The sequence below is a fragment of the Neltuma alba genome, unplaced genomic scaffold (assembly GCF_004799145.2).
Source record: "Neltuma alba isolate B1F8T4 unplaced genomic scaffold, ASM479914v2 tig00000452_pilon, whole genome shotgun sequence".
Taxonomy (NCBI): Eukaryota; Viridiplantae; Streptophyta; class Magnoliopsida; order Fabales; family Fabaceae; genus Neltuma; species Neltuma alba.
In genome coordinates this window covers 210,690-237,969 of record NW_021632056.1, presented here as the reverse complement: position 1 = coordinate 237,969, position 27,280 = coordinate 210,690, and the positions used below count along the sequence as shown (strand labels likewise).

The following is a 27,280-nucleotide window of genomic DNA, read 5'->3' as shown; positions in this document are numbered from 1 at the left end:
TAAGAAAGTGCATTTCCAATTAGGAGAGGATCACATAACCTTCATTTTCTAATTCATCTAACTCAGCAAGATCAATGACTTTGTTGTAAATGGCATTAAAAAAAATACAAAGTCTTGTAATAGTACTTCTCACATCATTTTTCATAATGCTTCAATTGCAAGTGGATAGCAAGTGGAAGTAATTGTTGCATCAACACGTGACAATCATGAGATTTCATCCCCATTATCTTTAAATCTTGCATTGAAACAAGTTTGCTCAAATTAGAAGAATAACCTTATGGCACATTAATGCTATTGACAAAACCACATAAACTTATTTTCTCTTCTTGATAATGTGTGTGTGCAGCTGGATGTAAATAAGCTCTCTTACCCTCTCTTTCTTGTGGATGGAGGAGTTTTCTTATTTCAATTTCAACTAAGTCTTATCTTGCATTTATTCCATCCTTAGTCTTTCTACTTATATGTAAAAGTGTACCAATAAGGCTCTCACAGATATTCTTCTCCACATGCATCACATCTAGACTATGCCTCATATCAAGACTTTGCCAATATGAAAGATTGAAAAAGATAGATCTTTTTTTCATATATTCCTCTCACTAGCATTCTTCTTCTTTTTACTGAAGACCACATTAATTCCCTCTGCCTATTGATAAACTTCTCCAATTAATGGTACTGGAGCCATTTGATCTATTGTTTTCCATTGAGGAGAATATGATGGGTGATGAAACTTTCCATCACATATTTTCTCATCGAAATTCCATCTCAAGTTCTTTGCTTTTGTGGCATTAGCAAATAGACGCTTAAATCGTGGTATTATTAGAAGATACTATAGAACCTTCAAAAGAAAACCTTTGGTCATCTCATTATAATCACCATCATCTTTCTTAATTTTGTATTAGGGCACTTATTCAACCCTTCATACTCATTTCTGAATAATATACAATCATTAGGGCATGCATGTATCTTCTTATATTCAAAGCCCATCAGACACAAAATTTTCTTTGCCTCATACATTTGTTTTGGAGGTGAATTCCTTTTTGAAAGAATATCACTTAACAGTTCAAGCAATTCTGTGAAACTAACATCGGTCCTACCATTTCTTGCCTTCAAGTTCATCAATTTCAACACGGTTGTCAACCTTATGTAATCATCTTTACATCCTGGGTATAAAGACATCTCTGCATCACTACACAAAGTTTCGAAAGTGAGAGAGATCTATGTAGAAAATTCAGACCTTATGTCACGAAACATATCTGAAATTCTATCACCAGAGTTTTCATTCACAACCTTCTCCTTTCCAGACAGTATAGTCTTTCTAATTTCTCTATGCCATATCCAATTTATATACCTTAAATTTATCCCATCACAGATAAGATGCTCTTTTATCTCAAAAATACTCCGCCCACTATTGTTTAAGCATTTGACACAAGGACAATAGTACAATCCATCTCTTTTACTAGGAGCATTTCTCTAAGCAAACTCAAGAAACTTTTCAACTCCATCCTCATATTCTTTGCTAATTCTCTTAGTTTTCATCTAACTACAATCTATTGTTTTATTGAGTCAATGAGCATAGTTATCAAGCTCAATTCTAACTCCTTAATTCAAATATTAAAATAATTAAATAATTAAATGTTAGTTAATAAATTAAAATTAACTGACACTTAATTACAAATTAAAAGGGATGTCTCTTTTTTACAAATAAAAAATTAGACAGAATTTCCTCTTAAATATATAACAAGAAAAATTAGAGTGAAGGACCAAAAAAAGTTATATTTATTATAAAGAATCTTAAAAATTGTAATTATTTAAACGGACCATAAATAAAAAATTAAATATATAAACACCAAATTAGAAACAAAATGCATTCAAAATTTTTAATCAAAAATAAAATTTTCTTCAACCTAAGATGAGGACAAATTCTTTAGCTCTATTTTTTTTTCTCAACCTTGTTTGTCTTATGAAATATATTATAATAAAAATATGAAACATATAATTGCTTTTAAAAATTAGATTTGAGTAATTTCTAAAAAAATTGGTATATATAGTGAATGAGTAAAAATATTGATAAAAATATAGAATCAAACAAATATATATAAGTTTTGTAAAATAGTTAAACAAAAATTATTTTAATCAAAATTAAAACTATTCTTGATAACATATTTCAACATTCATAAAGTTTTATAAAAATATTAAATTAATTTAATATAATTTCTTTTCAAATACTTGTTTCTAATTCAAAGTTATAGTAAAAAATAAAAATATATTTGTATATAAAATTTAGCTTTTTGTAAAAATAAATTAAAACACATACTTAAAGAAGTAAATTTTTGTAAAAATATTATTCCTTTTAGGTCCTCCATTCTAATTTGTCTTATAACAAATCCTAAATTATTTAAAAAATAAACAAATTAATCAATCAACCAAACTAACTTAACAATGTAATAAATAAATTAAGACAGGATAAATTTGAAAAAATATAACAAATAAAAAAATAAAAATTCAATTTTAATGAATAAATATTCTTAAAGCTAAAACTTCTGAATCTAAAACGGGAACACAAATGATATCCATTTACAATAAAATTTTAAACAACACTTTATCATCAATTAAAGTTCATAACAAAAAAAAATTCACAAAACATTGAACAAATTATTTATTACTAAATTCTCAAGTTTATTATCCAAAAAAATACCAAAAATTCGAAATAAATATAAAAAATTATTAAAAAAATCAAAAACTTCAAAACTAATCAACTTCAAACATTTAAACATGTTCCTAATACCATATATAGGAATGAATTGAGGTTTTCTCACACCAAATGTCACCAATCAACACCTTAAGCACATAAAAAATGCAAAATCAACAATGCAAGACAAGCACAATGTAAAACTAACAAACCCATTTGAAATACAACAGATTTTTATGGTTAAAATATCAAAGAAACCAAGAAAAATTGAAAAGAATGCAAGAAGAGGATACTTACTCAATAGAGACGATTCAAATGTGAGAAGATGGTTGTTGAAATGGCGGTGGACGGTGGCAAGACACTACAAGCTAAATGGAGGAGTTTAAACGATGGGAAAGAGGAGGGAATGACCGGTAATGATAGTTCATTGGTGGTGGGACAACGAGGAATCACGGCGCACTGATATGAAACTGTAAAAATGAGTAAAACTGAACCCTATCTCGGTTTAAAGTACTTTCCACGGCAGTTTTCTTAATAACCGTCGTGGAAACTGAAGCGTCAGTTCACTTATTTACAAAAATGTCACAGCCTTTTTTTTCACGATGTTTTTCGTCTTAACCACCATTATTTTGTGTCGTTAAATGTCTTTTTTCTAGTAGTGTACATTCATGCCAAAACTTTAATAAATTGACTTATAAATAGAACCAAGAAAAATCTTCTTTCTCTAGGCCTTGTAAATAGAACCAGGGGAGTATATAAGACTAGAGGGAGTAACTTTTTAACTTTACCTATATTTAATATACACCGTGTCCCAAGATTACAAAGTCTACCTATAATAATAAGTGAAAGGTAAAATTATAAATTCATAGAAAAAATTTAATAATGTCATTTTAAATTAGACAAAAAATTATCTATTTGCCTTATAAAAAGGAACTAGAAGAGTAAGTTGATCCACAAATAATATGATTAATTTTTCAAATTATGTCCAACTTATAAATACATGTTCCTAACACTCCTTTGTGAAAAATATTAAATTTCATTAACTCTGCCTTAATATTTAACATTAAATCTCATTAACTTTGCCTGAAAATTTAATAACTTTGTAATTTTACCTTATTTAATATGCATTATTTATTATGAGAATAAAATCTACATGATACGAAATGATGGATAAAATTGTTCACTCATATGTAATTTATATTTTGCATTAAATAAGGTAGTTTTGCATTTAAGAGTTCTGTTTCATTAAAGACAAACTCCTAATTTTTTGGGTCAAAGAATTCAGACGCGTATCGCATGAGGATGAGGGGAATTTATCTTTAATTATATCTTCCAATGAACACCACTTCAAGCCACCTGTGCGGCTGTGCCTAACCTAATCTCTTCTTCAACAAACTAGAATTTCCTAGCTATGTTTATCAATAAATAATGTGATTTTCATTTCTCAAATTCTATATAATATGTGGATAACTAGCTAAGTTTTAATGAGATTTTAGTTGACATATGTTTTGCATTAAATAAGATAGTTGGGGGCATTCAAGAATTTGGTTTCATACAAAGACAAAAACTCTTAATTTTCAGTGATGTCATAAGGAACTTATAAATTAATTGTTCACACATTAAATGTACTCTCTCTAATCCATATTATAGAAGTTTTGTAGAAGAATTTTTGATCCAATTTATAATACATTTTGATAATTTCAATAAGCATTAAATATTTTTCTCATATATGCTTGTATTATAAACAGTGATAGATAAGAAATTAATATCATGTTAGAATTTAGTGTGATTGATAAAAATAATATTGCGAATCACTTAAATTCATGACAAATTCAATGCTTTTAACTATATTTTTTGGTACCCGTGAATTAGTTAAAAAAAATCTTACATTATCAACCGGATGCGGTACAAATGTATATTTGATTATTATAGTCTAAAACCAATTCTATTTAATTATTTTTCAAATTGGTTACTAAAAAGTCGCATAGATAAATACCAGAATGCAATAGTTCCCATCCTCACCCATCATGTCATGGTATGCTGCGTTTTGTTACTAAAATGTCTCATTTAGGAGCTATTCTCACTCTATTTCTAGTTATTGTCTCTCTCTTTGGGCACAGCATTCATGGCATGCTTCTTTCTTCGGTTCTTCCATTAACATCAACCATCTGCATTTTCTTTTTCCTTTTAACTTCCTTCAATCTTCGTTATAAGATCGCTCTCCAGATGTGGTTTTTATTATAAGATCCTTTACATATATTTTAAAACATTAATATTTCTTTTGATACTCCTTACATTCTCTAAATCTTAACTTTATTAATGAACTTAATCAAGGATGTATACTTTTAAAAAAATTTATAATTTTTGACAAATTAAAAGGACATTAACAAATTTTAACTTAATTTCATAATATATATTTAAGTCAGGTAGCATATCCTAATAATAAGAACCAAAGGGAATAGGGAAAATGAAAGAAAAATGGTGTTTGAATTTGAAAATTTCCAACTGATCACCCAAACAAGGAAAATTCTACTTTATGTATAGCTTATCAAATTGAGATTTTTAAACTTGCTGAAATGACTATACTCTCTCCGGTTCAAAATATAAGCTAAACTTTATCTATTTACGTTTATCAAGAAACTAATTAAAATTAGTTTAAAACAATGAATATGTAAAGTTTATATATTTTTTTTTCCAAATATGCCCTTATTAATGAAGAAAATAAGTAAAAGATGCAATAAATAAATCAAAGAGGAAAGAAAATATATTGGGGCAAAATTGCAAAAAAAACTCATTAAATGCTTAAAAAATGAATAATATTTTATATAAAAAAACCAAGCTCTCATAACAAAGTTTAGCTTATATTTTGAACCGGAGGGAGTACTACCCTTTAAATTTTTTTAAACAAACCATCAACCACCCTTACTAGCTGGCCAGTTGCAAGAACTCTGGTAACAGCGGCGGCCCTTAGAGTTTAAGTGGGCTGCCAGTCACTATCCCCAAAAAATAGTCATTGGCCGTCAGAGCTTTGGCAACTAACCAATGACCAGTTGTCGGAGCTCCGGTCAGTGTGGCTGACGACTATTTTTTGGGGAATTTTTCAAGTTCATTTAGTAACGCTAACAAGTTTTTTAACGCTATTAATAAGTTTGGTATCACCATTAATACTAGGTTTTTCAAGAAATTCAAAATGTATGTTTGGTCTTATAACTAGAACTAGAATAAAGGAGAGAATGGAGAGAACATGCATAATATATACCTTATCCGATAGGGAGTTTGAAAAAACCTTTCCTTAACACCAAAATTTTGGAATAGTTTAAAGGGTTAACCATGGTAAACAATGATTAGACTAAATATAAATATTTTGACTTATTTAAAAGCCCCCAGAAATTCTTGGAATCATAGTTAAGGCTCAAGACACAAGTACTATCCACCAACCCATCGCCCACTCATATAACCACCAGACTTAGGGCATAGGAACAGTAGGGTCTAAGCCCAACCCACAAGTCTCACCCCTACTTAAACTCAAACAATCTTAAAATCATAACAACCATCAATAAGATAAAGGTTTTTCCCAAAAGGTGATAAATGTAGATCCATAAGGTTCATATGTAAGAACTCTGATGACCTTCGGCCATTAATTAAATATCGATCAAGTATAGTAATCTAAAATTATGAAAGAGATAGTTAGATATGTAATTACGAAACATGAGCCATAGCATGGCAAAATACACAACCAGTACAAACCCAAGCCATAAGAGGCCTACTAGCTATGCACACTTAGGCCTACAAAATTAACTGGGTGAGCGATAAAGTCCTAGTAACCAAAGATCACTTTACAATATATACAAATAGGATGATAACTAGGTGAAGTAATGCCTCAAATAAATACACAAAGGACACAACTCATGCAAGCGTAAGGATAATGCCCAAACCCATCCACTAATCTCCTCCTTATAGCTTTGAGACATAGACCCCAGTCTTCAGAGAGCAAACTACCCGGCCAAAGGTCTTCTACTCACCTCAAGTCAAAGGTTCATTCTTGCCCTTATGCCGCCCAAAGAAGGGCTATAGTGCAAGAAGTGTCTACCCATGACTTCATTACTAATCTCAGGCTGAGAAGGAAAGACAAACCACATGGGCCTAACAATATGGCCATATTTGATCATAGTGTTGGTATGTCGTACATGCTTTAAGAACATTTATCCTCCACATACAATCCCATCCTTCACATGTATGATTCCCATGCATAGATATAACATAGTAGGCATGATAATGCAAACAACATCCTAACATAAGAAACAATCCAAAACATTCACCACAGAAGATCATCTCAAGAAACTTCCATGGCAATACAATCTATACAACAATATCAAAATATTTCTCACTTCACCAAGAATTGCTATACAAGCAAAATACATACTTTTTCTTCATCAACACATTATTGTATTTGAAAAGAGTTTAAGAAGAATTTAGAAAACCTTACAATTCATAGTAAGCATATAAAGCAAAGTAACCCCGATTATCTCAACTCCAAGTTTCGCACTTGACTTAAACACAGGACACTGCTCCACAAGTTGGGACATATGCTAATTTACATTATCATAGAGATTATAGTCAAACACAAGTAACAATTAAACACAAAACTCAATGACCTCAAGTTTCACATCTCACCACAACTTCTACAATCAAACTTTCCTACCCGTAACCAAAATTCTCAATCCAACGTTGTAGTCATTAATTCCTCCACCCAATCAACTCATTAGACTCCTTGATCAATCTCAACAACCACCATTCAAACAATCCTCAAGTCACGCACACTTAGAATTTGCACCTAAAAATAATCAATATCAAAAATCTAAACCGATTTAAACTCTTATCCATCCTCAATAAACAAAAGCTAGTCAATAAAATACCATTTTAATTATCACGTTATCAAATTTTAACAAACCCCACTTCCAAAATCAAACCCTAACCTCCAAATCCCTTATAATCAATATCCCACAAAACTAAACCAATTAAACATTTTATTTAACCCAAATAACTCCAAGGAATCTAAATGATTTACTCAAAAACTCAGAAATCTTGAAATCCTCAAGAGCCCTAGAACTTCCAACTTTTCAATCTGAAAAAATCCAAAACAAAAAGGTAGAAAACAAGTTAGAATATAATCACTTGAAGATTTGGAAGCTCAAAAACACTTCTCAAGACTGAAAATCACAAGTCCTAGCAAAGTTCCTTTGTTTTCCCTTTTCCTCCTCCTAGTTTTGAACTATTAAACATTGTCATTTATCAGCGCTTTTGCGTGTTTGCCGCAGCAACCTACACAGAGGTGCCAAAATTTTGAAATTAGGCACGTTCCCGCAGCAAGCTCAATCCTTCACCACAATGAACTGGACAGAAGCAATCAAGTCTCCTCTGTAATGTTCACCAAGAACATGAAGAGCATCTTTCCCTCTTCTGTGTCGGTCGTCGTGGCAAAATATACAAAGAACCCCACAAAGTTGCTTCGAAACAACATCTCGCTGACCTTTTTTAACCCTACCAACCTCACATGACCATTAACACATATCAAGATCATATTACAATCAAGCTTAATTATCTCTAAATCCTTGATTAAAAACCAAGATGTTGTAAAGTTATACTAATTAGTGATGATGCTCATAAGGAAGGTTGAGAGAGGTTGCATAATGCAAGATGAATAGAGTAGAAGCCAACCTCATCATGAAAAACCACCTGTTTGGTGTTATTTGCTGTGTAACGTTATCGAGTCCATATTGGTGCTTCAATTTTGAGCAGGTGATTCAACAAAACAATAAGATTTCAAGTACGTCCCAAAATCCTTCAAATAGCATAGAGTTAGAAGATTGGAAAAAAAAATATTATGTAAAATTAGGAGATCATGATGAAACCTTATGTGAGATGATGCTACAGTCATATATTCTGTACTATTTCCCGCTTGATTTTTATTTAGCTTATTTAGGGTGTGTTTGGATGAAACCAAACCGTGGTTTGGAAAAGTGATTCTGGAGAATAGATTCTGAGAAGAATAGATTCTGGAAAGAATAAATGTTATGAAAAAGTGATTTTGAGAAGTGAGAGTGTTTGGATAGTTGTTATCAGAAGTACTTTTTATATATACAAATTACTAAAAAAAAGACATAAGTTAATATGATAATTACAGAAAAATAGATTTTATGATATATTTTAATTTGAAGGAATAAAATTGTTAATAATATATTTTTTATTAACATAATTAATAATACATAAGATAATATAATTAATAAATAATTAATATGTATATATATTTATAAAATATAAGATTAAATATGTTTATTAAAAAAATAACAAGATACATATCCTATAGGCTCTCACACTCTCCCTTTTTTCTCTAAAAGTAAAAAAATTTTGCTTTTTCCAAAACCACGGTTTGTGCAAATTGGGTGGGTGTTTGGGTGACTTATCACCCAAACCATGGTTTGGGGTGTCACCCAAACGGTGCCTTAGTTGTACATATCCTTTCAACGTCTACATTTATTTACTTAAATATATGAAGAAATATCAAAATATATATATATATATAAAAAAAAAGAAGTTTCAATTAACCTTATAAAATGCGAAATAAAAATTGGAAGAAAAAGTTAATTATATGTAATTTGAATATACACAAGTTATGAATATTAATTTTTTTTTAAATACTCCCTTTGATTCAAAATATAAGCTAAACTTTGTTGAAAGCACTTGGTTTTTTTTTTTATAAAATAACATTCACTTTTGTCTAAGCATTTAATGACTTTTTTTTCAATTTTATCCCCATATCTTCTCTTTGCTCTTTGATTTATTTATTGTATCTTTTACTTATTCTCTTCATTAATAAATACATATTTTGAAAAAATATATATATGCCTTACATATTTATTGTTTTAAAGTTATTTTAACTAGTTTCTTGACAAATATAAATGGATAAAGTTTAGCTTATATTTTGAACTGGAAGGAGTATTTTATATTGATATCATTAAAAAAAATATATCCCATGAAATGCGATTTAAATCTCACATGGTCCTTGCTGTATGTATGAATACCATTATGTCCCATGTGGTTGTTTGCGTTTACTATATATACGTGCGAGTGTAACTGTATATAAAGTTCCAAGAAAAAAAAATAATTACTCCTCCGGTCCTTAATATAGGACTCAATTATTGAGTTGGTTTTGATCCTAAATATAAGACCCACTTCTTATATTTATCAGTTTTCTCTAAACTACCCCTATAAATACCCCTAAACCATAATCAAATAGATGATAGAAATGAAGTATTAAGAAAAATGCTTATGGTGTTTTAGGAAAAACATGCCACATTTCTTATAACTAACTAATTTACCTAACTTCCTTAATTTAATCAAATTAGTTAAATAAATCTTATATTAAGGATTAGAGGAGTATTACTAAAAAATAATAATGGAGCATCCTGTATTAAGGGAAATGACAACTTCTTACACAAACTCCAGTTGGTCTAGTGAGATGAGGCGTCAAGTCCTTTAAGCGACGGCCAGGGTTTGAATCCTAGAGTTGTGAATGGAGCTGTTGGCTTCGGAGGATCATCTCTCATTGGGGCCCTTGTATTAGTCGATCCTCTATGCCAGATATCAGGATGTGCTCATCAAAATAATAACTATTCCTTCGATCTTTAATATAAGACATAATTAACCAATTTAAATATATTAAAGATACTAGCTAAATTAGTTAATATGATATGTTTTTTTCCAAAACACCTTAATCATCTTCCTTAATTTTTTCCCTCATTCTCCTACTTAATTATTATTCAGGAAATATGAATAGAATTAATTTAAAAAAATTTATAAATATATAAAATAAATCTTATATATAATACCAATATTAACTTTTAAATTAAGTCTTAGGTACCGAAAGAGTACCTTACAATACGTAAGATGGAATATAAATTTCAACTTCTATTTATGTATGAAGTTGCCTTCAACGGGTAGGCTGGTGGGGAGTGGCAATATGCTTGCCATCATAATCCTTGACGAGCTTCCTAAGCTCGTCTTGATGATTCAGATTTAATTTTTATTTATTTATTTAATGTACTCATTCTGATTTCATATATAAACTTTAAATAACTAAATCACATTTAACGAACTGGCAGTTAAAATTAGTTAAAAATAATAAATAAGTCAGAAATATATTTTTTAAATTTGTTCTTATTTATTAAGAGAGTAAATAAGATAGGCAATAAATAAAAAAAATGATAAAAGAGAATAGATGAGGTAATATTAATGAAAAAAAAAGAAGTACTAAATACAGTCAACTAAGAGTAAAATAAAAAAAATTAATAAATGCTCAAACAAACTCAAAAATAAAGCTTATATTTTGGATCAAAATCCCTCCAAAAGTAAAGATTATATATAGGACTAGAGGGAGTAATTATTTTAATATGTATAGAATATAAAATAAACATAATCTCTTAACTTACATATTTTCATAAAATTTTTTTCTATTTAAAATAATTAATTGAAATTTTAAATTTTGAACCATTGAAATAAAATCTGGACAGTCCACGTATGATGAATTTAGAGTAGCCATCAAGTTAAGGAGCATTGAAACTGAGATAGTCGGCGGGTATATGTGGCTCGTTTTTCATCTTCTTTTGGTTTTAATTATATTATTTGTCAATCTATTCTCACTAGCGTGAACAAATTGGAAACCTCCTTCCGAGGGAAGGTGTATCTGGTCTGACTTATCCTAGTTATTAATGCTACGAGATGACGATGATAGGCTATGCAATAATAATGTCTTAGGCTTGATTAATTTCTCTCCGAAGTAAAACCGAGTCAAAATTTTTAGATAATCAGGGTTTTAGGGCCAGCCTCTTAATGTCCTTAAAAATAAAACCTGACCTTATAGGGGTTAAGGATCAGATTTTTTTTAGGCCATCAGGTTTCACCTTTTTCTTTTTTTTTTGTTGTTTTTTTTTTTTGCTTTCTTTTGTATTTGGTGAGTATTAAATTTTGGGGGAGATGTGAACAATAGTGTGAATAATTTATTTTATAAACATAGTATCAATAATATTAGTAGAATTTAAATGATGAAAATTCGAAACTTGAATGCTTAATTAGTTTTCAACTTTTGGATATGAATTTATAGTGATAATTATAATTTTATAAATATTTATAAATTTCGATTGTATAGAAGAGTTAAAAACCTTAGTATGTTAATTATTTATTTATTTTTAGTGGTATTGCTAATTTTCTAGTTAAAGCTTTTATACAAAAATAAGTTTTCAAAAATACAAAAGTGTATATGAATGAAATGCCCAGCCATGTGCATAGAGCCATAGGGTATGGGAGAAAGGCAGAGGAGGCAGAATGGAGAGATTGGGAAGAAAGGAGACGCTAGACCAATAAGCGAGAGGAGAGGAATTTGAGGCAGGTGGGAATTCTCGGGGGTGTTTGGATGAGGCAAAACCATGGTTTATAGAATAGCTTTTAGAGAATAGATTTTAGAGAAAATAGATTTTAAAAGAATAGATTTTCTGAAAAAGTGATTCTGGTAAAGTGAGAGTGTTTGGATAATTAATGTCAAAAGTGCTTTTTGATATGTAGAAATTACTAAAAAGAACACAAGTTTAAATGATAATTACATATAAGATATATTTCATAATATATGTTTATTTTAAGTAATAAATTTATTAATAATATATATTTTCGCAACATAATAAATAAGGTATAAATAATAAAAATAATAAAAAATTAGTGTGTATATATTAATCCTATAAATAAATATGTTTTTAGGAAAATGATTTATTTTGCCAAAGAAATATAGTGTTTATATATATATTAATCCTATAAAAAATTAGTGTGTATATATATCCTATAAATAAATATATATTAATCCTATAAAAAATTAGCGTGTAATCGTGTATATATATTAATCCCAATACGGCGGCGTTTTCCACCTCAAAAAAAGCGATACGAGAACGTATTCTCTTATCTAAGCTTCTTCCCTGCGCATTTGCTCCCCCATCGTAGATGGTTCAGCCACGCCCGGTGCCTTCCCTTGTCGACTCGGAACGAATGGGAAGAAGTGAATCAGAAATCTGACCCCGACGCCGCTCGCCAAGTTCTTCAGGTCCACGACAACATCTTCTCCAACCGACCCGCCACCATAGCCATCAACTACCTCACCTACGACCGCGCCGACATGGCCTTCGCTCACTACGGCCCCTTCTGGCGCTAGATGCGCAAGCTCTGCGTCATGAAGCTCTTCAGCCGCAAGCGGGGGGAATCGTGGCAGTCGGTGCGAGACGAGGTGGACGCAGTGGTGCGCACCGTGGCCAGCAACACCGGCGAGCCGGTGAATATCGGTGAGCTGAACGGATCTTCTATGAGGGCAACTGCGATGAATGGGAGAGAAGAGGCGTTCCGGGTTGAATGGCCAAACCGTGAGAGCTGAACGGACCTCTGCGTGCTTGTTCCCAAACCGTGAGCCAATGTAACGTTGGGGCCAATAATTCTCCCTCAGAAGCTACCCCGCGAGCTTATCCCAAACCAAGGTTTTGTTGGCCAAAACCAAGGTTTTGCCACAAACCTTGGTTTTAAAAAAAAAAAAAGGGGTGTTTGGGCTCAAATATCAATTTTACCCAATTCATCAAAAGAGGCATAATCCTATACTCCTCTGGTCCTATTTATAGGACAGAGAAAAAAGATTTTTTATAGTTCTATTTATAAGTTATTTTATTAAATTTTCAGTGTGAATGTATTATTTTGTCCTTCATTTATTATAGTATAGATAGTTATCTCTTTTAAAATGTGTATATATTAAATATGAGTAAAGTTGAAAAGTTGTTATATTTTAATAGAAAATTAATGTGTTTTAAAATTTTTCTTGATCTGTGTGAAATATGCAAAAAATGCTTTGTAAATAAGATCAGAGGAGTATATTTTTAGAACTATTTGTAGCGTGACCATCAATAATCTAAAAGATAACAACAAAATTAAAATTAAAGTAAAATATTTTTAAATCATCTTATTAATCTTCAAATCTTTTAGAATCTTTTTTTGGTGTAATCTTCTAGAATCTTTACTTATTCTTTTTTTTTATCCTTTTTTTCCTTTAATTAATCATTGTCCCACATTCATCATTTCCCCTACTTAAAGAAAATTACTACAAAATGTATTTTTTATGTCAGTCTTCTACGTCGGTTAACAGGCAAAATGACGTTAAAAAGATGGTGGTATTTTTATAATAATTTTAACAATTTTTCTGTCAATTAAATATGTGACCGATGTAAAATGAATAATCTACTTCAATTCACAGGTGAACTAATGTAGAAAATCAGTTTTTTAAAAAACGTTCAAACACATTTTTTTTACTAAAATAAAGTTTTCACATCGGTTATGTTTATGATCAACGTGATTTTTGAATAAAATGCATTCTTACATTATTATATTTATTTTATTTTTTATTTATTTTTTTATTATTTATTTCCTCATAAGATTTCTTGCATCTGTTAGTTATTATTATATGTCATAAATAAAGTAAAGGGTAAAGAGTGCTGGATATACCAAAAAAATTAAGATCAAAGTGCTAAATGCACTATAAAAACGATTAGGATGCTGGATGGACATAAAAAAAGTATACCTTTATCCTAAAATAAAATAAATAATATTATCTTGTTGTTCTTCACAATTCAATCTATGATTTTCTTTTTGATATGATTCTTCACACCTACAATGCATCAAAATCTACGTGGATTATATTAATAACGGGCGTAGTAATTTTCTAAATTAAAAAAAAAAATATCAGAGCACACAGATTACCATCAGGGCCTTCATTTTTTTCATCCAACATTTCAGTTTTTTGCTCCCGCACTCTCACCATTGCCCCCGACTTTACTTCCTTTTATTCCTTTTCATCTTTGTTCCCTCATCCCACAGCACAACCGCATGAACCACCGGTATCAACTCACACTCAGTCCTACAAGTTCATCTTTTCCTGCTCACTATAGCATCATCATCATTCTCAAGTTACAAGATCACCATATAATTTGATTTAGATCAAATGTTCGATGCTGTTGGTTCAAATATGAGGTACCAACTCTCACTTTGAGATCTCCTTCTCTACTGTTTCTAGTTGCATCAAGGTTTTCTTCTTCAGTTCTAACTTACTTTAAGGTTCACCACTCTGATCTTCATCTTCTCTGGGGTGTTTAGGATATGCTAGAAGCACTTAAAAAAATATTTTTACGTAAATCAAAACAAAACTTTTGTTACATATCTACCTTGAACACTGTAAAATCACTTCTGAAAAACTAAACCAAACACCTCCTCTATCAAAAATGCTTTGAAGGCCCTTACCTTATATCATCAAAAGCTCTTCAGATCTAACTGTATTTTAACATTTTATATATGGTTTTACTTTTAATATGATGATCAACTTGGTTGTTAATTTTTATTTTGTTGTTTTTGCTAATGGAACTTTGCCTCTGTTGCATAGCCGGTCCCAAGCCCGGGCGAAGGATGAGGTTTGTATTAGGTCTTCGACAACTAACGTAAAACTCCGTCGAATCTTTTATGACATAGATCAATGAAGAAATTGTGCTACTGCTTGGTCGTTACCCGGAATTGACGCGCTGTATGGCTCGAATATAGTGAGAAGTTTGGACCTGATGGCATTCCCATTAAAGTTTGGAAATGTTTGGGTGAAGGTGGGGTGCTGTGGCTTACTAAGTTATTCAATGAGATTTTGCATCCAAGAAAATGCCTCATGATTAGAGTAAAAGTACTTTACTACCTATTTACAAGAATAAAGGGGATATTCAGAACTGTGCTAGTTATATAAGGATTAAACTCATGAGCCATACCATGAAATTGTAGGAGAAGGTGATGGAACATGGGTTGTGATTGGAGACTTGTATTTCTGAAAACCAATTCGGGTTCATGCCAGGAAGATCACAACAAAAGCGATTTATTTACTGAGGGGGTTAATAGAAAAGTACTGAAACCATAAAAGAGACTTACATATGATTTTTATTAATTTGGAAAAAGCGTACGACAGTGTGCCTAGAGAAGTGCTTTGAAAAGCCTTGGAGAAGAAAGGTGTACGTGTCGCATATATGAAAATCATACAAGACATGTATGAGGAAGTCACAACTAGTGTTAAAATGCCAGGAGGTGAGACAAAAGACTTTCTTGTAAGGATTGAATTACATCAAGGTTCATGTTTGAGCCCTTATCTGTTTAACTTAGTTCTCAATGTTCTAACTGAGCATATCAAATAAGAAATCTTGAACTGCATGCTTTTTGCTGATGATATAGTTCTATTGGTTGAGACAAAAGAAGAGATTATCGCTAAACTAGAGACACAGAGGAGAGCCTTGGAATTGAAGGATTTCCGTTTGAGTAGAAGCAAGACAAAATATATGCACTGCATTTTTTATAAGAGACAAGTTAATACAGAGTTGGAAGTCAAATTGGGAGACCAAGTCATTCCACAAGCTGAAAAGTTTAAATATTTGGGATCAGTTATACAAAAAGATAGTGAAATTGATGGAGATGTTAGTCATAGAACTCAAGTTGAGTGGTTTAAATGGAGAAAAGCGACAGGAGTTATCTGTGATCGAAAAGTACCAAATAAGGTCAAAGGAAAGTTTTATCGCATTGCTATAAGACTGGCAATGCTATATGGCAGCAAGTGTTGGGCTTTAAAAGGACAACATGGACATAAAGTAGCAGTTGCTGAGATGAGAATGCTGAGATAGATGTGTGGTCATATAAGAAAAGACAAGATCTATGATGAACATATACGAGGAAAAGTTGGAGTGGCTGCTATTAATGAGAAAATGGTAGAAAATTGATTGAGATGGTTTGGTCATGTGCAAAGAAGGTCTTAGGATGCGTCGGTAAGAAAAGTTGATCAAATAGTACGGAGTCTTCTAAAAAGGAGTAGAAGAAGACCAAAAACAACGCTTAATAAAGTGATTGAGAGAAATCTTTCAATTAACAATCTATCTAAAGATTTGGCTCTGGATAGGGTCCAATGGTGTTGTGCGATCTATGTAGTCGACCCCACTTAGTGGGATAAGGCTTTGTTGTTGTTGTTGTTGTTTTTGCTAATGGAAGATGAGATTCAAAATTGTGTTTTTTTTTTAAATAACAACATTCAACGGTGGTTAAATTTAGTCGACATATATAAAAGGATCTAGGGCAAGCCCTAGAACCCCATAAAAGTATTCCTGATCTTCCAAAGTCACAAGTAAATCTAATGCCCCATCTACCTTCTAATCATAGGATTTTTAAAATTGAAGACTTTAAAATTATGTTTGTAAACCTCAAATTGAAATTTTCTTGAGAATCAACCCTCTACCCCTCTTAATTTCTTTTGGATAAGAGTATATTGCCGTGTTTAAAACATTCTTCTTTTTATCCCGTTGATTTTTGGACTTTTGCATCACTGTTGACTTCCCTGTGACAAAGGGTTCTATTCTTCATGGCAAACGTTACTTTGTTTTCGAATTTTAGGCATTATGGTGTCTTTGCTGTGATGAACGTCACATTTTCTAAATTTTAAAGTGTTTTATAATGCTACGGTTACTATCCCATACATGCTTAAATGAAATACAAACATAAACCTCTAATCTTGATAGAAAAAGAAAGGGATAATTAATCTCCGGGTCCTTATATTTCATCTCTATAAATTTTTTTCTTTTTATCAAATCTTTTTACTTTTATGTGTTTTTAATTAGGCCCCTCTATTTTTCTTTTTATCAAGTCCTTGTAGTTTCACTGATTTTTTAATTAGGTCTTTTATAGTTTTAAAAAAAATTATTTATTAACTTTATTCTTTAAAATTAATTTTATTTTTAAATTAATAATTATATAATGGGGCAAAATAATTAATATAATCATTTAGTAATTAATAATTAATCAGAATAATCAATTATACTTAACTATAAGTTATTTATAATATATTATAATTTTAGAAAATTTTACTATTATAATTTTTATTTTATAATTATAAAAATTAGAATTGAGAAATAAATAATATATATGTTTAACTAAAAATTTAAAAGAATATTAACATAAGATTGTTATAATAATTTATTATTTATAGAATATTATTATTTATAGAGTAAAGAATAAGAACTGCAATGACCTAATTAAAAATAAGGTAAAACAATAAGGACCTGATAAAAAGGAAAAAAATTATAAAAACCTGATTAAAAACCAGTTGAAACTATAAGGACTTGTATATTAATTATCCCAAAAAGAAAACATAGCACACACAAGTACTCTATCAGCAGGCTTAGAAAAGAAACAAACTTGATTTTCTAATGAATATTACAAAAGAATTATATTGTATAAAAAAACGAACATATAGCACACGGGCTATCATAGATATAAAGAATTTATCCACTCGTTCAAATACCTTTCACATATGCTACATAGTGCAACAACCACACAATAGAATAGTTGCACGCAAACCATGTTAGACACAAATACCACCCATCTAAAATGGTTTACAATTTATAAAGATACTCCCTCCGTCCCTAATTATAAGATTCCTTTTTTGAATGGATTTGTCCTTTTTTATAAGGTCCTTTTAAGTTTGTCTGAACATTTAATACATTGTTACCTATATTACCCCTAATAAATTTCATATATTCTCTCTCCATACATCCTCTCTCTATTTGTCTCATTATTACTCTCTTACATTTATTAGGGGTATATTTAGAAAAAAATTATATTTGTTACATATTAATTGCTTTTAACTAATTTTAACTGTTTTCTTAAAAAACGCAATTTGGCCAAAAGGTTTTTATAATTAGGGACGGAGTAGTATAACACTAGGTCTCAGGTGTTCTGACAAAATCAATAAGAATTGAAATTTAAATAATTCACCAAGTCAAATAGAGTCAACAAGAAGAAAATCCTCATAGTGTCAATCACATGCACAAACCTAAGGCATCAGTCCATCTATCATGCACTCCATAATCATAAAAGAAATAAAATAATGAACTTAAGTTCAGTATTGCTTGCCACGGCGACCACGATTCCTCAGTGTAATGAAGAGCACATAATCAATAACAATAAACGACAATGCATTCCCCAATTATCTATGACCCTAATATGGCAGTATTAACAGGAAACAAGCATAAAATTCAGTGGAGGTGATGCTGCTCTTTCTTGTATATAGCCTTTAAACCTCTCGTGCTTTCTCCACTAGTCATCCCGTAGGGTCCATTTGGAGGGAAAATGAGAAGAGGGGAAGGGAGGAAAAATTTTAATAAACTCGATTTAAAAAATTGAGAAAGTGGGGTTAAAATCTTTTAATAATTAATTTTTATTATTCTTTTATATTACTTTTTCTTTTTATTAAAATTTTAAAACCCCACTTCTCTAATTTTTTAAATAGGACTCATTAAAAAATTTTCTTTTCCTCCCCTCCCCTCCATTTTTCTCATACCAAACAGTACCTTAGAACTTTCACCTAAAAAACATAGAATAAAAGAGCAAGAAAAATGTCTTAGTAACTCTAATCCCTACTTATTCTATTTACTAGTACAGCTCTTACCTCTTACCTGGATTGAGAGAAAATTAGGGAGGAGAGAAAACAAGAGAAGAAACATGAGAGAAAACAAGTTTTCTCTTGCTTGGGTAGGAGAGAAAATGTCGAAGAAAGAAAAAGTGGGGGAGAAAATAAGGTGGGCCCTATGCCTTATTTTCTCTCCAAATCTTCTCTCCATATATGGAGAGATTTGGGAAGGAAAATGAGATTTCTAAGACTACTCCTCCTCTCTCTTTCTCTCCATATTTATTTTATTTTATTATATTTAAAAAGTTATTCACTTTTTATTTGTTTATCTTAAAACAATAATTTTATTACATAATTTGGTTTTAAAATATAATGATACAAAAATATACATCAACCAAATAACTTGATTTTAATTATTTGATGATACTAATGCTAGTATAATTTTTCTATTGCAATATTTAATTTAATTTAACTTTAAATATGATATATCTTGATAAGGGTATTTTAGTCATTTAGATATTTATTAAGTTTCTTTCCTCTCTATTTTCTCTCATCTACCCAAGCAAGAAGAATGATAACATCTTCCCTCATAGTTTTTCCTTCTCTCTATTTTCTTTCATCTAACTTTTCTTTCCATCCAAGCAAAGCATTAATGTGTCTAGAAGATGATGGTTCATAAAATAGTTCATACTTATCAATACAACAGAACCAACAATGAGCACATGCATAAATATCTATAGGTATGTGTGTGTGTGTGTATCATTTTACCATAATCTAACTTATATTAACATGTCAAACACTGGGAGTCGCTCACCGTGCCATAGCATGGTATACTCTATCCCAAGCCATCCTTTTCTCCTGCTTATTTTTACCAACCAAACCCATGAGCTAGGTGATTGCCATATCACTAACTACTTGATAAGCTCCTCCCTCATGTGATGTAGATCGGCCAAAGTCTACAAAGCATCATGAGGGCCGTGCATTCACCAAAAAGGGAATACTACCTATAAGATGTCATAATCCCTGTGGAATACTACTGTATGAAACTTAAAAAAGGCTAGGTATCAAGCTGCGGATGGCGGCCATGTCACTTGGTCACAAAATAACACAACACATCTAACTCCTCCAACAACCCCCAAGTCACATATGGGATCATCTTCATAGTACATGGCATGACTAGCAAATCACAATATTAACAGAATCGCTACTAGAAATAATAGTCGTTTATCATTATGAAAGACACAGGAAACATATAGATTCAATTTTGGCACATTCAAACGGATGTATCTCAAGTTTACTTCATTCCTAAGTCCAGTTATAGATTAAGCTTCATAGTACTCGTTCAAACTATCCAGCCTGAAGTCAACTCATGCCAATTTTATTATTTAACGTACATGCCAAAATTGAGTCCAACAAGATGTTAAAATTTTAGAGGATATTGCACTTCATATTATATTAATTAGGATAAATTGTTCTTTACAAAAATAACTTATGACTTGCACTAGCAACTGCAATAAGCTAAATAGAGCTACCTGATATTCCCACTAGTTCTTTGAGTCACAATTCATGACCTTAAACTCGGAGTCGACAAAATAGAATCCTTATCTATAATTGGAATAAATCAGAAGTTACTATATCTCATAAGTAACCCAACACATTTTCTAAAGTTTTCAAACTATCATTCAAAAATTACCTTAAAAGGAGATTTTACATAAGACTTATGAATTCATATCCTAACTTTAAAATGAGAAAAGATATATAACGGAGTGTTATGCTAGCTTCCAGAAGGCATTAGGAATCTAGAATTTTAGTTGAGGAAAGGTCTCTATAGGGTTTCTATGAAAATTCCCCAATTTGAGATATAGGAGTTACCTCAGAATTCACAGTTTCCAAAAATCTCATGACTAGAAGGTTAAATCTGGATTAGAAGAACTTATTAAAGTGTTAAAAACCTTTGAGGTAGCCTCCGGAGGTCAGGGAAGTTGTGCCCTAGCAGATCTCTTGCTTCTTTCTTAAATTTTCAAAAAATGGATATGAATTTATGACTTGCATATTTATAATTTTTTATGTTTGTCATGATGAACTTTATCCTTCACTACAGTGAATTACATAGAGGGTATCAACGCTCAATTCGCGAGTTATGTCAAATCCTATTAATTTTAACTTGTTAAATGAGGAATTTAGAATAGATCAAAAGCAAAATTAAATAGTAGAGGCAGAGACAAAATAACTTTTGATGTGAAACCCGGGTAGGGACTGGCCTGTCATTTTGAAAAGTTTTTGTCAAGAAAGGACAGTATTAAAAATTATGCCTAAAATTCCTGAAAATTTCCAAAAATTCATTAGTAAAAAAAAGAATGAAGTTTTTAGAATAGTATTTGAGGCCTAAAAGGTGAAAATAGGATAAAAATAATTTATTAGATAATTTTTTGTAATTACAGATTTTTTTTTTGGCTAATTAGGAGAAAATCAACCAAAGTGAATTATTTTAAATATATAGAGGCCTTAACTATCTAGACAAAAATGAGAAAAAAAATTACTTGAAAGTTTATAACAGATTGTAAAATTATTCGTAACTTCTAGAAGTACAATGGTTAGCTTTAAAAATATTAAAAACCAAATTATGTCTGTACAAAACTGATTTTGGATAAATTTGAATAGAAGGAGTTACAAGCTGAATTTTAACTTGAGAAAAGTTAGCAAACTTTTGATCAATAAAAATGAATTATTGGTGCAGAGAAATGAAGTTTTGGAGCTACTGGATTGAACAAGACTCAGGAAAAATTTAACCGATACTGTAAAATTATACAGTGGTATGACCTAAAGTTTGGTGAGACAATTTTTCTTCCAGTTTTCAAACTGCTTTTGGTGCCATTTTTGCTATAGGAGGACAAGTTGGAATTATATAATTTGTCAAAGGGCATAATTTGAAGATATTAAATTATAATTTTAGTCACACCTTTAATATGCAAGAGGATACTTGGCAAAATCAAGAGGTGGAAGAAAGAATCAATAGACATGTGGTTATAAGAATTTTAACAATTTTCAAGGGCAAAATAAGGAGAACCTAGGGGAAAAACTTGTCCATAAATATCCTCTAAGAGCAATAATTCGGCCAAAAAGAAAGAATAGAGGAAGGAGAGTTTTGCTCTTGAATTGAAGGAAAAAGAAGAGGAAGAGAAACCAAGTCAACTTTAAGCAATCATCCAAGGTAAGTCAAGGCTTCCATTAAGGGTTTAATTGCCTTGATTAGTGATTATTTTGGATCTAATTTTGATAGAGAATAATGGCTAAAACCCTAAGGTATTTTTTTGCTCAGAATGGCATAAGTCATGGCATGAATGAATGGAAGTTGGATTAAGAATTAAAGGTTAGTAATGGATGGGAAACTTGTAGTTGTGCATGAATTGTGAAAGAATTCTAACTTGTGACATATGTGTATATGCTTTGGCCAAGAGGGAATCATGAGGTTTGGGTTTGATTCATATTAATTTGATGTTTCCAATGAGTTTAGGAGATTTAGAAGAAGTGTTTGAAAGTATTAAAATTGAAAATGAAATTTTTGGATTAAAGGACCCTATCTCTCGACCAACATGAAAAATAAGAGAAAGAGATGGATTTTGATGAATCTAAGTTTAAATATGGATTCTACATACAGAATTGTGTAGGAAAAAAATATAGGAATTATGTTAAGAAAGGTGATACAAAAACCCTAAAATAAAAAATAAGGGTGAGGGTTTATGTCAAATTAAGTTGTTGATTGTTTGAGTTAATATTTAAAATGCCTTATTGTATGATTGATAGGCATTGATCATCAGCAAGAAGAGCCTCAAGAACAAGAAAAAGAAGCAATAATCAAGTCTTGATATAAGGTGGCAAAAACTTACAATTTTAATGCTATTTTGCATTGGTTGTTTGCTATGTGTTTATGCCATGATATGGTTGAGCTAGCTATAATGTAATTTGTTTAACTCCTTGCATTTTATGCCTTGAAAATTTGCATGATTGAGTTGTTTGATGATATGATAATGTGCTCCCCTTTCATGGCATGATCATGTTGAAAAATGCATAGAAATGTGAATGACGTATAACATGGTACAATCTTGCATTGTTAGCATTATAATTGTTATTCTTTGCTACTGAGATTTTTTTTTTGAAATCTCACCCCTCTTTATATCCAAATGACACCATTGGGGGCCAGCTCTTCAAGGGGTAAAAGAAAGAATGTGGAAGTTTGAGGCCAATTTGCATGAGATGTCATGCAACTATGTGTTTATGAATATGTTATGTAGTTATGAACTTTTGAGTAAGGCTATGTAATTTTATGTAACTTCAGTGAATGGTTGTAAGAGATGATCATCATGACTCCAAAAAGTTCAATTATGCATGAATATGTGATTGCATGGATAGAAATTGGTAATGTTGCATGATCACGACCTGAATACCTTAAGATAATATTGTAAATACTTGAAAAATCATGAACTTGTGGCCGCAACTTTTCTAGTTAAATACTGGAATTTAGCTGTGGTATTTGGTGACTTAAATTTTACATTTCAAGCTTTAAATAGAGTGGTAGACTACTTAATTTGGAGCTATGTACAGAAAGTTATGAATTTTTTAGGTTATGGTAAAAAGCTGAAAATTAGAAACTTACCAATATGAACAGTACTTTTTCACGAACTATTGAGTCTGAATGGTAAATGAAATAGACCTGTGAGTATTTTTGCTACATAAAGAAATGAAAGAGTTTCAAATAAAACTTAAAAGAATTAATTATGAATTTTCAAAGTTAACCAAAATTCTAAGAGTACCAAATGAATAATAACCCGAGAAAGTGATTTTTCAAAGTTGGATTTTTTTAAACCTAATGCTATGTAATGTGATTCCATTGGACATGTTTTGACTCTATATATAGTTATGAGTAGCGAAATTACAAGTTACATAAAGGCGTCAATCCCAACTTTGGTCTTTTTGTCGTGACAAATTACCCTATTCGTCTGAATTTACATAGAGCAGGGAAACTAAAATTTGAGATGTTCCATGTTCCATGTTTGATTTTTGTATTGTTGGATACATGCTTATAGTTGGCCTTAGGCCCCTAGTGCATGCATGTGACTTCTATTATTGTGGATCCATCAAATATAATTCTAAAAGTATTTCTTAAATGAGAATCCCTCAAATTTAGCTTCCAAAAAATCTAGACAATAGTTTGTTGTATTTTGTAATTATTATGTTGTGTATGTTAAAAAGTAAAAAACTTAAATAGCATATTCTATTATAGAATTTATTATACATCGTTTGTATTTATGAGTCATCTGAAAAATTCAGGCTTATTTTCAACACATAAATAAAAAATTCTTGGCATAATTTCTTATAATTTAAAACGTAAAAAAAACTAAAACTAAGAAAGTATGATTTAAAAAATAAGTTTTTTTTGGGGAAAAAAAGATAGTAAAAATACCCAAAAAAGTGTTAAACAACAAATCACAGAGATGAATTTTAAAATCCCAAATTAAACTTTTTGTACTATTTTGAAATTTTTCAATCTCGTGAAATGATGCAAATGCTTTTCAATTCCCTCTCTCTCTCTCTCTGGTTTTTTTTTTTTTTGAGAATGCCACCTTAACATCCTTAGTTGGAAGTCGGTGTTGGATGGTGAGATGTCACCGAAACTTTGATGACTACTTTTATTGAAATATTGACTATTTTTTTCCAGCTATTGACTATATTTACTTTTAGAGCTCTAATAACTACTCTTGTTTAAGTATTGATTACTCTAGTTTTGCAATTGACTACTTTTGTTTCTGAAAATTTGGTGACTACTCTTGTTAAGTTATTGATTACTCTAATTTTATTATTGTCTACTTTTGTTTCAAAAACTCAAAAAGCGTATTAGGTGTTGTGAGAGATCTCGTGATTGCTCTTGTTTAGCTAATTATTACTTTTGTATAATCAATAATTACAACATTCACAAGAGTAGTCATTTGTACTCTAAAAACAAAAGTAATTGGTAACAAAATTAGAATAGTCAATAGCTAAACAAAATAGTCACTACGGTATAAAGGTATCATTTCACATTTAAAAATTTCAAAATAATATTAGGGGTGTGATTTGGGATTTTAAAATTTACCTACACTAATTTGCTATTTAGCACTTTTGAAGGTATTTTTGTGTCTTTTTGGCTTTTTCCCCCCCTTTGTGCTGTTTTTTTTTTAAACTGAGTTTTAAAATATGATTTTCAAAAACAGCAAAATAGTTTTACTTCAGATCTAGATGCAAAATGTGGCCAATAAAAAAGGAAGTGATTCATAATTTTGCGTGTCTCACTGTCTCATTTTCCCGCCGGATCTACAGTAAGATTTATGCCTGACTAATCATTTTGTGCCAGAGAGTGAGAAGCTTTTCTTTTTGTCAAGCATTTTGAAAGAGAAATTGTCACCAATCTCAGTAACAATGTGATCTGATATTTTTCTTTTTCCATATTATAAATAACCAATTTAATTCTGATTTGCTCATTAAAATGTAAGGAGAAATTTAGACATAAATCTCCATAAAATTTAATTAAGGAATGGTCCCTATGAAAAGGCAAAGCCATGAGGTCTTCTGGGAGAAATTAATCATATAAATGATTACATATTTAATTTTTGTTCTTCTAAAATCTATTTAAATTAAATCAAATAATTTAGTTGAAAGATTAACCATGATATACAAAGAAAAATTTTAAAATCATAAAACCACTATTATGGTTAAAAGGAATAAACTTGTACTTCTCCGGTCCTTAATATAAGACCCATTTAACTAATTTGATTAGATTAAGAAAGTTAGGTAAGTTAGTTAATTATAAGAAATGTGACACGTTTTTCCTAAAACACCATAATCATCTTTCTTAATACCCCATCTTCTCTTTTACTTGATTATGGTTGAGAGAGTATCCATAGAGGTAATTTAGAGAAAACTGATAAATATGATAAATGGGTCTTATATTTAGGACTAAAACCAACTCAACAATTGGGTCCTATATTAAGGATTGGAGGAGTATAACAAGTAACCCTTGTTAAAAAAAGACTTGCACATCTAACCTGGCTTAAAGATAAAACACTTTTTTTTTAATAGATAAAATTAGTTCATATTAATCCTTAATTTGGGCCTTGAACTTTTGAAATTTAGAAATATCATTCAACTATAAGTCCAAACAAAAACTCATACTTTTAAACATATAAATTTATAAATCATTCCAAAATAAGCTATGGGGCTCTATTAATCAAAAGTTAACATTTTCAAAAAGTGTCAAGTGCAAAGTCTTAGAAGCCTTCGACCTTCTAATAGCTCTACCATCAAATAGCAGCAATCAAAAGCATTAGTTTACAGAAAAAAAAAATCTAAGTGAATGAGCCATATATGGCAATATATTATAAATCAGCACATAAAACAAAAGAATGAAAACTATACAAGCTATAACAACACAATAAGCCTCTGGAGTTGTCCTTAATGGACCAATTACCGAACTTCTAAAAAATCAATTCTAAAGAAATATAGATACATCAATGGAATTATAAATCAAGTATGCAAAGATAATCTCAATCATCCACACCCTTATTATGGGGGGTTAACACACAAGCTACAAAATTTATTCCTCACTATAGGGTATCAATCAAACTTATGGGTCTATCTCTCACTTTGAGGGACGAATAAGGAATCACAATAGCCTATTCCTGACCATGGGGACGAAAGAAGTGAACTAATATGTACTACTGGCAACTTTATCATGTGATAGAACTGGATTCAACTCAAAATCTAAATAACATCTAATTAATAACAATATAACCAGAAATATATTTCTCAGTGTAATTCATAGTCTCATACTTTAAAGATATAATTATATAATATACATTATTTCAACTTCTTAATCACAAATCCAAAAGTTTCACAAGACAATTCTCATAGCTCAAAATGTATAACATCTCTTCAAGTTCCAAATAGCAGCATATCATTATTTTAAAATAGCAAAATACTTACAAACAACATATTAGCACATATAACAA

General features: G+C 30.5%; 1 pseudogene; it reads left to right on the top strand.

Annotated features, from left to right (window-relative positions):
• Positions 1-15,999: 15,999 nt before the first annotated feature.
• Positions 16,000-16,560, top strand: LOC114737663 (uncharacterized; annotated as a pseudogene).
• The last annotated feature ends 10,720 nt before the right edge of the window (positions 16,561-27,280 follow it).